The sequence below is a fragment of the Triticum aestivum genome, chromosome 1A (assembly GCF_018294505.1).
Source record: "Triticum aestivum cultivar Chinese Spring chromosome 1A, IWGSC CS RefSeq v2.1, whole genome shotgun sequence".
NCBI classification, from domain to species: domain Eukaryota; kingdom Viridiplantae; phylum Streptophyta; class Magnoliopsida; order Poales; family Poaceae; genus Triticum; species Triticum aestivum.
Window position 1 is genome coordinate 102437791 of NC_057794.1, and position 15354 is coordinate 102453144.

Here is a 15354-nt window from a genome sequence, read left to right on the forward strand (position 1 = left end):
ATGGATAGTGGGGAATAAAAGAGGGCATGAAATAATTCATATTTATGTTGTCTAACCAAACAGGATAGCATGACACAATTTCACATATATGATGCTAACTAAACAGGATAGCATGACACAATTTCACATTATGATGGCTAACTAAAAAAGATGGAAAGACATAGTTCAAAATATGAGACTATGTAAACATGATGACATGACATAACTATATAATGTGTTTATTAAATAGGTTGGCATGCCATAATTCACATACATTCACGGATAGAATGCCATAATTCAAAATATGATGACTGTAAACACTAAACAGGATGAGATGATATAACTATATGATGTCTTTATTAAATGGGTTGCCATGCCATAATTCAGATAGATGATGTGTATGTACTACGTAAACATGATGGCATGATATAATTCAAATATATGATTTATATAGTAAGCAAGTAAGCAGATGGCAATCCATATATGATGTAAAAACTAAGCAATGCAAGACAACATGCATGACATGGGTAATATAACCCTGCCAAGTTTGAGCATAGACCTCAGGGGAAAAATAGGACTGGTCATCAGTCTCTGAATCCTCCTCCGAGGATCTCTCTATAACCAGCAAGATGTCTGGTTCAGCAGGTAGCATTGTCTGCTCGGAATACCTTGTTTTCACTCCAGATTCTTCCATCACCGCTTCAAATGGCTGATGCACATGAAGAGTAGTTGAATATACAAACGTTGTCACCAAATGGAACACGTAATACAAAAAATGATAGCATGATATAATTCACATACATGATGATTGGCTAAATAGCATGGCATTGCATAATTCACATATACAATGCCTTTGCAACAAGATAGCATTGTATAATTCACATATATAATGTCTTGCAACAAGATGGCAATGCATAATTCACATATATGGTAATTAGACACTGAACAGGTGGCATTCACACAAAGCATGTCTAAACTAATCAAATGACATAGCAATGTGAGACACCATACTCATGATATGAGCAACATAACCCTGCCAAGTTAGAGCATACACCTCAGGGGGGAATAGGACTGGTCATCTGTCTTTGAATCCTCCTCTAAGGAGCTATGCGTAACCAGCGAGATATGCGCTTCGTCAGATAGCATAGTCTGCTCTGAAGGCCTTGTTTTCACTCCAGAATTTGCCATCACCGTGTCAAATGGCTGATGCACACGAAGAGCAGTTGAATGTAATAACATTGTTGACAAATGTAACATGTAACCAAAAAAGGATGGCCTGATATAATTTACAGATAAGATGACTGGCTAAGCAGGATGGCATTGCAAAATTCACATATATGATGTCTGGCTAAACAAGATGGCGTTGCATAATTCACATAAACGATGAATAAACTAAACAGATGGCATTCGCACAAAGGATGTCTAAACTAAGCAGATGACATATTTGATGTATAAAGTAAGCAATGCAAGACACCATATGCATGATATAACCAACATCAGCATGCCAAGTTAGAGCGAAGACCTCAGGGGGTAAATAGGAGTTGTCTTCTCCTTCTGAATCCCCCTCAGAACAGATATCTTCCTCTTGATTACAATCCTAAATGCATGGAGGGGGCTGCCTTTGCGCCTACCATGGAGCGACGTCTGCATTAAATTTTATTACCACACAAGGCTCGTCTCTTTTGCTCTACATGTTCAGTTCCATTGTTTACAATAACTGTCATGCATAGGAATAAAACATAGTGAGATTATGTAAGGAGTGCATGCAGAAATCCAGAGTGATGGTAGCAACATGTGGATAGACCCAAAACCAATAATAGCAGGCAGATAACGGCTTCAGTTAAAAAACACAGATAATGGCTTCTTTACTGTTTGTTTCCCACCCAACATGAAACTCATAGTAGACACCGGAGATTTACTAGATAGTAGATAGATACTATTGATAGCGGCCCCGATATGTACCCCACAACCATTTAAAAACTCAAGTTTGACCATTAGTTTGGAGCTGACTCAGCGTCTAATCGGTGAACAGGACGATAAAGTAGCATGTAATATTAAGCGATGCATAACGTAAGCAGACACGAAAGAGTGCGACCTCTCTTGCGGACCCGTGTAGTCCTTGAGGTCATCTACTCGGTTGGTGATGGTAGTGCAGTTTTCATGGCTGCCAGCGGTGGGGAAGAAGATCCGAGGCAGCGAAAGACAGTCTGGAGGCCGGATCCCTGCTGTGCTGGACCCTTCTGTCGTTGGAGCAGCTGAGATGGGGTGGACGACGGAGCAACATGAGCGCGACAAACCACACAAGGTTTTCTTTGACAACTATCTGTAAGAGAAGTAATTCTGTAAGGGCTCGTTTGAATTGGAGGATTACAACAATGCAGTGATAGGAAATAGACAGGAATAGGATAGGAATGCACGTGCAAACAGAGAATTTAAAAACACAGGATTTCTGCCAATCTGGGTGTTTGATTCACAACAATTGGAAGATCACAGGATGCAAAGAAGCATGGTGAGATTAAGTCAAACCACAAGAAAATGTACGGTTATAATGCTATTATGCTACTATCTCTTAGTCTTGTGCTACCTGAATAGGAATTTGAAAAGGAGTACAAGTGAAAATTAAAATTCCTACGTTTTTTCTTTCAACAAGACACTAAAGGAACAAATCCGTGTGCTCAGTGGACAATATATATAACATGTAGAGTAAAAAAGAGATGCAACAAGTGTACAAGCTCTTGGGCGAAGCCATGTCGATCTCAGCGTGATTGGGTTGGCCGGTGAGGATGCTCCGGCTGACTTGGCTGTCGGAGGAGGAGAAGAAGATCTTAGGCGTCTGGAGATGGAGCCCGAGGTACTGCTCCGCTGTGATGGAGGGTTTCGTCGTTGGAGCAGCTCCGGTGAGTTGTACGACGCCGAGGTTGAAGCAGGACAAGATAGACAACGAACAACGTTAACCTGAGTGGAATTCTAATAGCATCTCCAATACATGACGTAAAATACATAACCACAAGGTGCCAGATGTAAAATACATCATCCGATCATCTCTGAACTTAACTGTCGAAACTGAATTTAACTATCGAAACTGAACTTAACTGTCGAAACTGAACTTAACTGTCGAAACTGAATTTTGCTGTCAAAACTGAATTTTGCTGTCGAAACTGGACGCACTAGCAAGGTGAGGCTACACGTCGGTCGACTGACTTTTTCATCTCTGGTCAGTCAATTTTGTAGCCGTTGGATACGAAATGAAGGGCCTGCGGTTCATCTTCAACCTCCACCCCCCTGAGCCGGCCAAAAAGCAGGCCCCCGCCGCCCGCGGTGCGCCGCCCCACCCGCCCCGAAAACACTCCCCACCGCCGGTCCGCCGCCGCCCCGGCCATCCCTCTAGCCCCCCCCCCCGTGCCGAGCTTTTTCTCCGGCGATCCCCACGCCACCGCCCCGCCAACGCCCCGCCACTGCCGGCGACCACCACCCACATCCTGAATCCTAAGATAGATAGTGGGGTACCTCTTCGGCGAGCCCCCCTCCCTGCTGCGGCTGGTTCTTCCTTCACCCCGGCGGCATCGGAGTGAAGTGTAGCTAAATCGGAGCAGCATCACAAGCAAGAGCAAGAGCGACAGCAGCAGCGCGAGCAAGAGCAATAGCAAGAGCAGACCAGGCAGGGGACCGAGAGCAAGAGCAGAGCAGCAGCACGAGCGAGAGCTAAAGCAGCAGTAGGTCCTACTGATGTGGACGTCACTGCCGAGGGAGCGACGCCGTGGAGGAAGTGGCCGGCGACGCCGCCGTGGACGGAGCCGCGCCGTGTCGACTCGGGACCGAGTGCCGGCAGCACCGTGAGATCGAATCAAGAAGAAAATGCGGCGATTAGTGTACAACCTCTTTGGTGGCGCCGATTAGGCCGCAACTTCATCCGAGGAAACGGTGATGATGATGCTCTTCTGGTGGTGCAGGTGAAGATGGCGGTGTGGGAATGGAGGTGGCGCGAAAGACGAGGGGAACATTGAGGCAGCTCCTTGGAGGTGGAGGACGGGGTGGCTGAACCGGCGGGACCATGAGATCGACGACCAACCCTCATCTGGTACGGTGGATGTGGGACGTCGAGGTGTTGCTGTGGACGACGTCATCAAGGAAGAGGCTCTGGCTGGGTGGCGGGCGGAGCAGGGTGTGGGGTTTCGTCGCGGGTTTTCGCGGCCTCGGTGTATGAATGGGTGGGCGGATGGGATGGCAGTGGGGAACCATGGCTTAGAGACGCGCTTGCCCGAAATGTGGGGTAAGTTACGAAAGTACCCCCATTGATTTGAGGCGGTTCTTTCGGTTCAGGGGACCACGGGCATTTCGCGTGTCGGGGTTTTATAGGAGGTGGGAGTTTTCACGCGCGTTGTAATTTCGGAATAGCAAGGCGCGGGTTGAGATGGAGGGAGTTGTCGGAGCACAATGAGACAAAGATATATCTTAAATATTTCGGGCTAACATGGTGCGGGTTGAAATTTCTGGACAAGCCTAACGTGTACCGTACCAAATCAATGCGCCCTACAAATGTCATTCAAAACTTTGAATTCATGTTATGTTCAATTAATATATTTCGCTACGTGTATAATGCACACTACAAGAAATATGTCAACTTGTGACCTTGACTATTGGTCACTAAAAGGTCATTGTTTTTCATTTGTGAGCTTTTTGTGGCCAAAAATAGAAGGTCAAAAGGTCGTAAACTGAAATTAACAACCTTCTTTGTGACAAGGTCGTAGACGTTTACGACCAAAATAGGCCTACTGTTTTGTTTTGGTCACTAGCAGCCTCCTCAGGCCACGTAGGCATCTGACGTGGCAATCTGATGTGGCACAAGAATCAGCTCGGTCTGATTAGGTGTTTTACATGGGCCGAGCCCATTAATTCAGCCTTTTATTATTTTTTCCTAGTTAATTCTGGTCGGCTTCATGGGCCAAGCCCAACGTTGTAGCCTTTTTTACTGTTGGCCCGTGGCTTTTTATTATTTATTGCTTTTCTATTTTCAGCCATTATATATTCAAGCTGGTCCCACTAGTCAGATGGGTCCCACTTGTCATGATCATCTCTCAAATTGGTCCCACATGTCAGAAATGTACAATTTTGATAGATTATTTTCATAAGTAGACCCATTGGTCAAGTTTCCATTTCACAAGTTTTCAGATCACATACATAATCAAAAAGAACACATAAATTTCATCAAATATACCACTAAATAAATCTATTACAATCTTTACAATATGCTACTCTTCACTAAGTAGAACTTGACGGCTTCACACTTCACGGCTTCACACTTGTTTCACACTTCACACTTGAGCATCTGTAAAAGAGGAACAACCACAAATTTAAATCTCAATTGCAGTATAGGCCATATGCAGAAGCATCTCAAAGTTGAAACAACATCAATTAAACACACGCGCATAGAAACATAGGAGTCAAAATGAAGTATAGGACCAGGACAAGGAAACTCATGTTATCAAATCAACACACAGCTTGTAGCAAAACAGCAACAGAATACATTATAACGAGAGTAAGCTTGAATCAAACAGCACAGAAACATGTGGATATCTCATGTGAGCATCATGTTGTGGTTTTATTAAACAATGATACAGCAACAGAATACAATATCTTCAATGCAAATTATGGTACTTGTAGCAAAACAGTTTGAAACAACTACACAATACATTATAACGAGAGTAAGCTTGAATCAAACAGAAAAGGGAACAGTTTCGAATTTAAAAGTTAAAGCATTTGCAAGATATCCCAACTCACAAGTTCAAGAGGCATAATTCAGAAACTTCCATCGGGGCACTCTAATAAGAGTATCATTCGACTTGACACATGGAACAACGACACAAAAGAATTATGGCTCAGTGTATGTACGGCGACTTGTTGGTGTAGATGGTCCAGTTGATGAAGAGCTCTGACAGCATGGCTTCGAGCAGCCCGAAAAGCGCACTGGAGGCGCAACTCCACCGAGAACAGCACTTGACTGAAATAGCAAGAAATCGTCAGCCTCTACCCTCTAGTCTGGTACCACATCCCCACAAAATCATGAAGGCCAAAGTCACAAGCACGAAAGGAGGTTACAGCCAGGATCTATGATGATTTTCTACTATGCACTAGTATTGCTAGATAACTCGTCGAGCAAGACAAAATACAGACACAGGATCTGATGATGATACAGTACGGGCGACCACAATGATGAAAGGAGCAAACATTCCTTAGCAGGAAGCATAACTGGAAAAGATATTGAGGATTTTCCAGTAGCAAACATTGACAGATTGCTGCTGGTGCATACTAGTATGATTCACACCAGAGCAACCACCCAATTCGATGAGCACATAAAAGTAATTTAAGTGGGCAAAGATCCCCCTCCCCCACCCCAAATCTACAGGAACAGAATAGCTACACTGCGTCAACTGACACAACCGAGCTCACATGCAGTAAGACCAAAGCAGAGGCATACATGCATACCGGCAAGAGAATTTCTCCTGCTAGCTGCTGTTGCTGCCACAAAACGCATGACACATTAGTTGCAGTACAAGCTATAGAAAGGGGGAAAATAGGGCACATCCATTCTCCAAGCATCCAGTGTATTATCAGAATGACGAAACTTTCATAACAAACAGAAAAGCATATGTGGTGGTAAGATGATCGACATACTGAATCTTTTATGGCGAGTTTGGCGAGTACTAGTTAAGCAAAGAAACATAAAGGACTAAAAGAATAAACCTTTGTAACAAAGTAACAAGAAACAAGAATTAGCACCAACTGCAAGATGACATGTGGTGCAGTAACTAATTATAGCTAAATGGGTTGTCCAAATACATAGATTATCATTAGAGGGATGAAACCAACAAGATCCGATCATACAAATATTCCAGGGTATCTGACTTTGTTATCCAGAAATATCGCATGAGTGCAGTGCACACCAGGATAAATTGCAAGACGGAAACACTGGGAGCAAGCAACTGATGTAGTAATAAGCTTTCATGGAATTTTATTTTATGTCATGCTAAAGGCAGCAGGCATGCATAACTTGATTCACAAGGCTGCACGCAACATACAAAGTGAACTCTCATGAACAAACACACCACAGCTTTAAAACAAAATTTCAAGCATCAGAATGCACCATACGAATCAACCATGAAACACTACAGTTCATCAATATCACTAGGCCCAACTAGTGTGTGGTGGGATATCGAACCATTTCGATTTTTTTCAGTGGATTCCATACAACAAGGGGGATTTTCCACAGCTAGCTCTCAAGAACAAACACACCACAACTTAAAAGGAAATTTCGAGCCTCACAGTGCACCACACAAATTAGTGGTGTGTACACAAAATATATACAGGTTCATCCAAAAACTAAACCAACCCCTACTATGCTCACTAAACACCAGCACCCAGGCCCAACTTTGTAGAAACAATTAAATAGACGCACTACTAAACTAACGCGACATCTAAACCAGATCCACGCATCAAGAGCTAGCACAGGAGGCCGGGACAGCCGCCAGAACCCCACATGAACAAAGCAAGGGTAATCCATCTAGAAAATGGTGCGTTTCTGGAAGAGAAGCCCGGCGAGCGACGATGAGAGCGAGATCGAGCAAGCTAGGGGTCTCACCTTGAGGCCGATGTAGCGGTCGTTGTGCACCCTCTTGAAGTGCTTCACCCCCTTCTTCACGATCGCCTTCTTCAGCAAAGGCACCGCCATCTGCACAGCGCACGGAGGAAACTCAGTAACACGAAGGCACGAAGGACCGGCGGCCAGTGATGGTGTATCCCTCGACGGATCTGCATCCACAAGGCGAGGTGAGAGGGGGGGTTAGCTACATCCTACCCGTGTGGATTGATCGGATCGGAGGGGAAAACAAGCGGGGACGAGGGGCACCTACCCGTGCTGGTCCGCCGCCACGGCCATGTCGGGGACAGGGAGAGTTGGGGAGGTGTCCAGGCAACTCGGACGGTAAAGGAGCCGCGGCGGAGCGTGGCATCAAGTGCTCGGAACGGAGCCGCCGTCGCGCTCCGGGCGCGGTCGTTGGAGGCGCTGCAGAGCAGCCATGGAGACGAGGCTCCGTTGCAGCCATGGACTGCAGAGAGAAGGAGGAGGGCGGCGCTAGCGAGCACGAGGGTGGATCGGCGGCGGGTGGGTGGGGTTGGCGGCGGGGCATGCCTCGATCGGATCTAGGGGATCGAGGGAAGGGGGAGAGGCCGAGAGGGGTGGGTTAGGAGTGGGTGGGTGGGTGGGTGGCGGCGGGGATCGAGGTGGGTGGGTGGGTGGGTTAGGGTTTTTGTTACTCGGGAGAGGCTCCATCGTTGGATGGGTGCACGATAGACGGCTCATATTGCGTCCAATTTGATGATCCGCATGAAGGTGGTTCCTCGCGTCTCATTGGCCGGTTGTCTCGCTTTTGAATCTCAAAAAATTGGACTCAAATCTCTGATTTTTTTAAAACATCACAATGGCATAGTTTGTCAAAATGATCTCGTATTTGCATTAGTGTGCATCTTGAAATGGCAAACAATGTTGCCAAATAGAGCTTTAATTTTTATTGCACAAAAAAATCTTTTTCTATTTTCTGAGTGCATAAATGATTTTTGTGTGAAGAACCTACCAAATGTTTGTTCCAAAATAGCACCACTCCATTTTTTTCTAAAAGAGTAGACCACATTTTATATAAAATTGACCAAATAGTTGCATGACAAAAGCTTTTGATCCACGTCTCGTGAAAAAACAATTTCATTTTTTGAGTGCCCAAAATGAGATTTTTTGTGACGAACCTACCATATATTTGTTGCAAAATTGTACCAAATCAATTTTATAAAATACTAGTACACATTTAATTCACATTTGACCAAATGGTTGGGTGTAAAAAGTTTTGATCCACCTCTCGTGAAAAAGACAAATTTCCGCCGATTCAGTTGGAAGTGGCTCAAATTTGAACTGTAGCTGCCTTGTAGTTTGCTCTTTATTTTTTTCAAAAATAATTTCTAGGTACATAAGTATCTATTTAATCAGAGAAACTCCAAAAAATTCCAAGATTCAACCACTAGCTAGGAACGGTCATTCCCGCCGTTTTGACCGCATTTTGAAACGGGCATAAAAATTTCAAAAAAAATCAAAAAATTGGGAAACCTTCGCATTGTGTCATTATATGTGACCATGTTCTTAGGGAAAATAACAAACTTGTAATACGACAATTATTTTAAAGAAGTGTTCTCAGAAACGAGCTATCACGTATGGAGATCAATGGCTTTCAAGCCAAATGATCAATCTTATGGCCACATTCATGGCATAGTTTGTTCAAATGATCTCATATTGTGCACAAGGGTTCATATTGGAATGGAAAACAATGTTTCCTAAGGAAGTTTTCATTTTCTTTGGATGAAAAAACCATTTTTCATTTTTCGAGTGCCTGAAAGGAGGTTTTTTTTGAAGGACCTCCCAAATAATTGTTGCAAAATTGGACCAAATCAATTTTATAAAATACTAGGCCATATTTAATGCGTAATTGACCAAATGGTTGGGTGCAAAAAGTTTTGATCCACCTCTCGTGAAAAAGACAAATTTTCGCCGATTCAGCTGGAAACGGGTCAAATTTAAACTGCAGCTGCCTCATAGTTTGCTATTTATTTATTTCAAAAATCATTTCTAGGTACATAAGTATCTATTTAATCAGAGAAACACCAAAAAAATTCCAAGATTCAACCACTAGCTAGGAACGGACATTCCCGCCGTTTTGACCGCATTTTGAAATGGGCATAAAAAATTCAAAAAAAATCAAAAAATTGGGAAACCTTCGCATTGTGTCATTATATGTGGCCAAGTTCCCAGGAAAAATAACAAACTTGTAATACGGCAATTGTTTTAAGAAAGTGTTCTCAGAAACGAGCTATCACGTATGGAGATCAATGACTTTCAAGCCAAATGATCAATCTTATGGCTGCATTCATGGCATAGTTTGTTCAAATGATCTCATATTGTGCACAAGGGTGCATGTTAGAATGGAAAACAATGTTTCCTAAGGAAGTTTTCATTTTCTTTGGACGAAAAAACCATTTTTCATTTTTCGAGTTCCCAAAAGGAGGGTTTTTTGTGAAGGACCTCCCAAATGATTGTTGCCAAATTGGACCAAATCAATTTTCTAAAATACTAGGACATATTTAATGCACAATTGACAAAATGGTTGGGTGCAAAAAGTTTTGATCTACCTCTCGTGAACAAGACAAATTTCTGCCGATTCAGTTGGAAGCGGGTCAAATTTGAACTGCAGCTGCCTCATAGTTTGCTATTTATTTTTTCCAAAAATCATTTCTAGTTACATAAGTACCTATTTAATCATAAATACATGGTTTGGTGGCGATACGTCGAGGTTTGGGCGGTGGCCGAGGGCCCCAACTCTAGAGCGCGTAAACTCGCATGCCCGCCGTGTGGTCACCGCGTGACCGTGGCGTTTCCATGTGTTCTGGGCGGCTTAGGCATGTCTAGTGGGTTGGGCACTCCCCAGGTAGGTTCTAGGAAGAAAATTACAACATAAGATTCTCACGAGGAGACCGATCGATGCTCAAAGATGAATTAGCAGCCAAGTGTTTGATTAGCGGTACGGGAAATGTACATGGCTAATGGGCGTGAGTTTTGGCTGTGGATGATCAGTTACTAAGAAGACCGTCTTCAAAAAAATTCAGCTCAAAAGGAGGAGCCTAGGTGGTACTTGCTTTGCAAAGTACCACACTGGACATAAATACTAATGTTGAAGCTGGGCTCAAAATAATGAATGGATTGAGCTGAAATTTGGTGGAGGATGGTTATTTGGGCATAGGAAAGCATTGTAGAAAATCCATACCATTTGGACATGCCAAAGTGGAACTTCCTTCACAATGCTCTTCTATGGACAAAAACTTGGGAAAACTAGTGAGAGAGATTGGATCAATGAAATGAGCTAAAAATTGGTGTACGTAAGTTACATAGGTATGGTCATGCGCTGGTAAATTTTCAGATCATTTGGGTAAGCCTAGCTAGTACTTACTTCACAAAGTTTCTCTCGAGGTAGAAACTTTGGAAATTTCCTGAGAAAGATTTACTAGGAAAATTGAGCTGAATATTATCATGTGGCAATGATCTGGGTATGGAAGAGTGCCCGAAAAGTTTGAGGGTAATAGGAGGGGTCTATATAACACTTGCTTTGCAACGTGCCAATTTGGCCATAAAATATAAATTGAACCTGGGCTCACATAGATGATTTGACTGAGCTACAATTTGGAGGAGGGTGATAATTTGGGCATATGAAGTAACTGTATAAATTTCATGTCATTTTGATATATAAAAAGGTACTTCCTTCACAGTGCTTCCAGGTGGACAAAAACTTTGGAAATTTGCCGAGGAAGATTTGCTAGGTAAATGGAGCTGAATTTTGTCATGCGGTAATGATTTGGATAGGAGAGAGTGCCCAAAAATTCCGAGGGCAATCAAGAATATATAAATAGCACTTCCTTCATAAAGTGTTGTTGTGAACAGAATAGGAAAATGGATATTGTTGAATTAGTTTTGAACTAGGCAAGGAAGGATTTTTACATATTTGATGAAGATATGACCCAAAGAATTTATGAGATTTTTTGGGGAATTTTGGGAATGACAGAAATATGGGTTGCTTCACAACCTAGGGCAAAAACTGCCACATGGACATGACACATAGGCAAAACTGATGAGGTGGCGCCTAGTCATAGCAACCCACCACAATTTACAAGGTTATGACCATCTATATTGGTCATGATCAGCTAGAAATAAGGCAGAAGACCAGTGCTATCTGCTTTATGACCATTTCGTGTAAGGAAATTACGACCTTTCTGACCAAAATGGTCGTTATAGTTTAGGGTTTGGAGCCCCCCGAACAGCTTTTGACCAATTGGTCTGAAATGGTCATAGATCTATGACCAATTCTTCCAAGGTCACTGACAGAAGGTCACTAGTTGACATATTTCTTGTAGTGGCATGCAACCTACTACTCAAATGAACATTTTAGTGCATTCCAAACGTATATACTACCGCTTCAATATGAACTAAATTTTGATTCCTTTCTCTATTTGAATAAGATCTACAGTAATGATTGTTGTGAAGTCAAAGCATTTGAATTCGTTTCTCTGTTTTAACAAGATCTACAATCATCATTATTGTCAAGTTAAACCATCGTTTGTGTATTATCTTCACAGCACACCACATGATTAGTCTCGAGTTACATATGAACTATGTGTACTATATGAACTCGAACTAGATTTTTTGAATCCACTTTATTTTGATTTCAAATCACATTACATTTCTAGCTCTAGCTAGATCTTCATAATCTAAACCATGTCTCATATGTATAATGTGTTTATCACATTATGTATGGTGCCCCGCCCCCTACGCCTACAAGTATTTATATGTGAGTTGCAAACACCACACATTACCACAAATTCAAATAAAATCTAAGAATGTTCGATATGTCGTATTGTTTAGATTGTTCAATATTTAGTTGTAAGCTGCAAACGCCACACATTATCACCAACTCAAATAAAATGTGAGATTGTTTGATGTATAGTATGGTTTAGATTGTTCGGCATTTAGCTGTGAGTTGCAAACACCATGCATTATCACATTATGGTATAACATGTACACAGCACGTGTATCACCGCTATATTCATGCATGCAATGTTTAAAACACTATGATCTCCTATTCAAATATATGAATCCGATTTCATATCAAATTATGATCTTTTTTAGTCTTTTACACCCACACAATCCTCTAACCTTTGTAGCTACCACTAACTTTCTCTCATGCATGCACACGCCCTCCTCGCCCTCCCCCTTCCTTGGCATTCTATCCACCGGGCACATTCATTTTTTTCTTTAGGTCATTCTCCCAGAGTCTCCACAACTCCTTTCCGACACACACCGATCGATAAACCTCTCCAGCGATGCCTGCCTACAACATACAAACACACCTTCAATCTCCTCCTTTATGTGTCCTTGCCTCGTGTCTCTCATACGGTCAGACACACGTGTAAACTCTCGCCCCTCTTTTCATCGCTCTCTCACAACCGCACACTCCTCCCCCTATCTCGCTAGTAGTTGGGCCTCTCGCACCACCTCCTAGCTCCATTCTCTCTGTCTATCCGTCTCGCTGGGCCTTATTAGCCTCTAATGAATGGACGTACACCGACCGATCTCTCGCTATACATATAGCTATCTAGGTCCTTATAACTCGTTTTTACCCACACGTCAATCGATCTACCTCATTAGTTGTGTCTCTCCCTTCCTCCGACAAACAACAATTGATCTATCGATCTAGTTAGGTTTGCTTACCAAAGACATGGTTCCCCTTCATCATCCATGGATGCGTCCCAACAGATCTATCACGCACAGGCACACACAAAAACACATCCCCACTCTTATTGATAACATTGCAGTTCCACCCTCAGTTTGTCTAGTAGGCCTCTCCCACCATCTTCGAGAAGCAACTCCATCACCCATCCAGCACTCTACCCCTCTCCCTCCCTCTCCCTCCCTCTCTCTCTCCTCTATCTCTCTCCCATCATATTTCCCGTCCTTCAGTTATGTATGGATGTCGACCGATCTCCCTCAAGACATAGCCGGGTCTCTCCTTATGAACACATATACGAGTCGTTCTACCTCTATAGTTAGGCCTCTGCCTACCCCTCCCACCACCCCCTCCCCCCACACACACCGATACATCGAGCGCTCTAGTCATGTCTCCCTGCCACACACAAACTTGACGTGTGCCCTCTAACGTTCCGGTAGGCCAGTCGCCCTATATCTTTGACTTGTACACACACACAATTTCGATGGCTCTCTTCATCGATCTCGCACCCACCCACTTGATCCTCTCTTCGACTCTATCGATAGCTATGACCCCTCCCTCTCTTCTCGTGGATTGCCCGACCCTCTATGTATGATATGGATAGGCCTCCATTTCACACACATTGCATGCAAAATTTTGTTTGAGATGTCATCGACACATATTCCCACAAATAATTCATGAAATCAACCCCCCACCCCACCCCCACCCCAAAACAAAAAACACTCACGAATGCGGTTTGTATCTCTCACACACACCCACGTAGGTGGGGAACGTGCACGAAGAGAAGAGGTGCATGCACGGCGCACGTACTCCCGTCTCTTTCCCAACCACACCCGCGCGGGTACACGGTGGAGCTCATTTCTGTATGAAAAAGGCAGCCCACGTGGTAATTTGGCACGTGTACTGGTTGTCCACTTGGTGGAGGGAGGATCGTCTACCACGGGTGAACAAACAAATTGCGACTTGACGTGTTATGTTAAAAAAGAGGCAAACCATGTGGGGCCTACCTTAGAGGCAAGGCTCTATACACTGGAGTACTTTTGATGTGTCCCGTCAACTCGCAGAACAAGGAGAAGCTTGCTTAGTACGCCGTCTCCCCCGCCCACGGGCGTGGTGGCTCGCAGGATGAGGTGAAGCTTGCTTACTACGCCTTACGCCCGCTCCCTCGCCCATGCGCGCGGTGGCTCGCAGGACGAGGAGAAAAATTTACTACTCCCTCCGTTTACTCCTCGTCCCTACTACCTTGGTTATAGAGATTATATCATATTGTTTGGAATATATATGTCCTTTAGTAGATTTCAATATGAACTACTAGTACATACTCCAAACACTGATGTATATAGACGTATTTTAGAGTGTAGATTCACTCATTTTGCTCCGTATGTAGCACTCTCCCTCGCCCCTCGACCCTCGCCCACGTGGTGGACGTGCAACAATTCATTCGGTCTCATATAGCCAGAACGATATATACTGCACTACCATTATTGCTCGACTTCCCGAAGAGGCGAAGAGCCAATCGCAAGGTCAATATTTTGGAGATGCCAAGCGCAAGGTTATAGGAGAACGAGTAGTAGGTGCCACGTCATTTATAAATAAAGTTTTTTTTCTTCAGTGGCACGTACGCAATATGATAGGTTCATATGGAGAGAAAAGGAGTACATAGTCAGGACGGGCCAGCCTACACGGTTGCTTGCTGGGGTTGCTCTCTTCACACTCTCTCGCACAAAACGACTGTGGCCACATCTCTAACATCCCGGCGGATCACGTCCGCTTGGGGAAGGGGTGGATGCTTAGTGTAGATGCGGTGGCCGTCGCCGACGGTGAAAACCCACTGTCGGCACGTCCCGATCAGGGGTCCCCGCCGTTCTCTCTCACAAAGCCGGTGAGGTTGCCTTCGTCCCTTGCTCACTGCCGCGACGTGGGCAGTTGCCGCCTCCCGCCGCCCTCCTCAAGGTTGAGCTACGTCCCTCAGGTACAACTCCCTTTACAGCCGGCTTGCACCACTGCT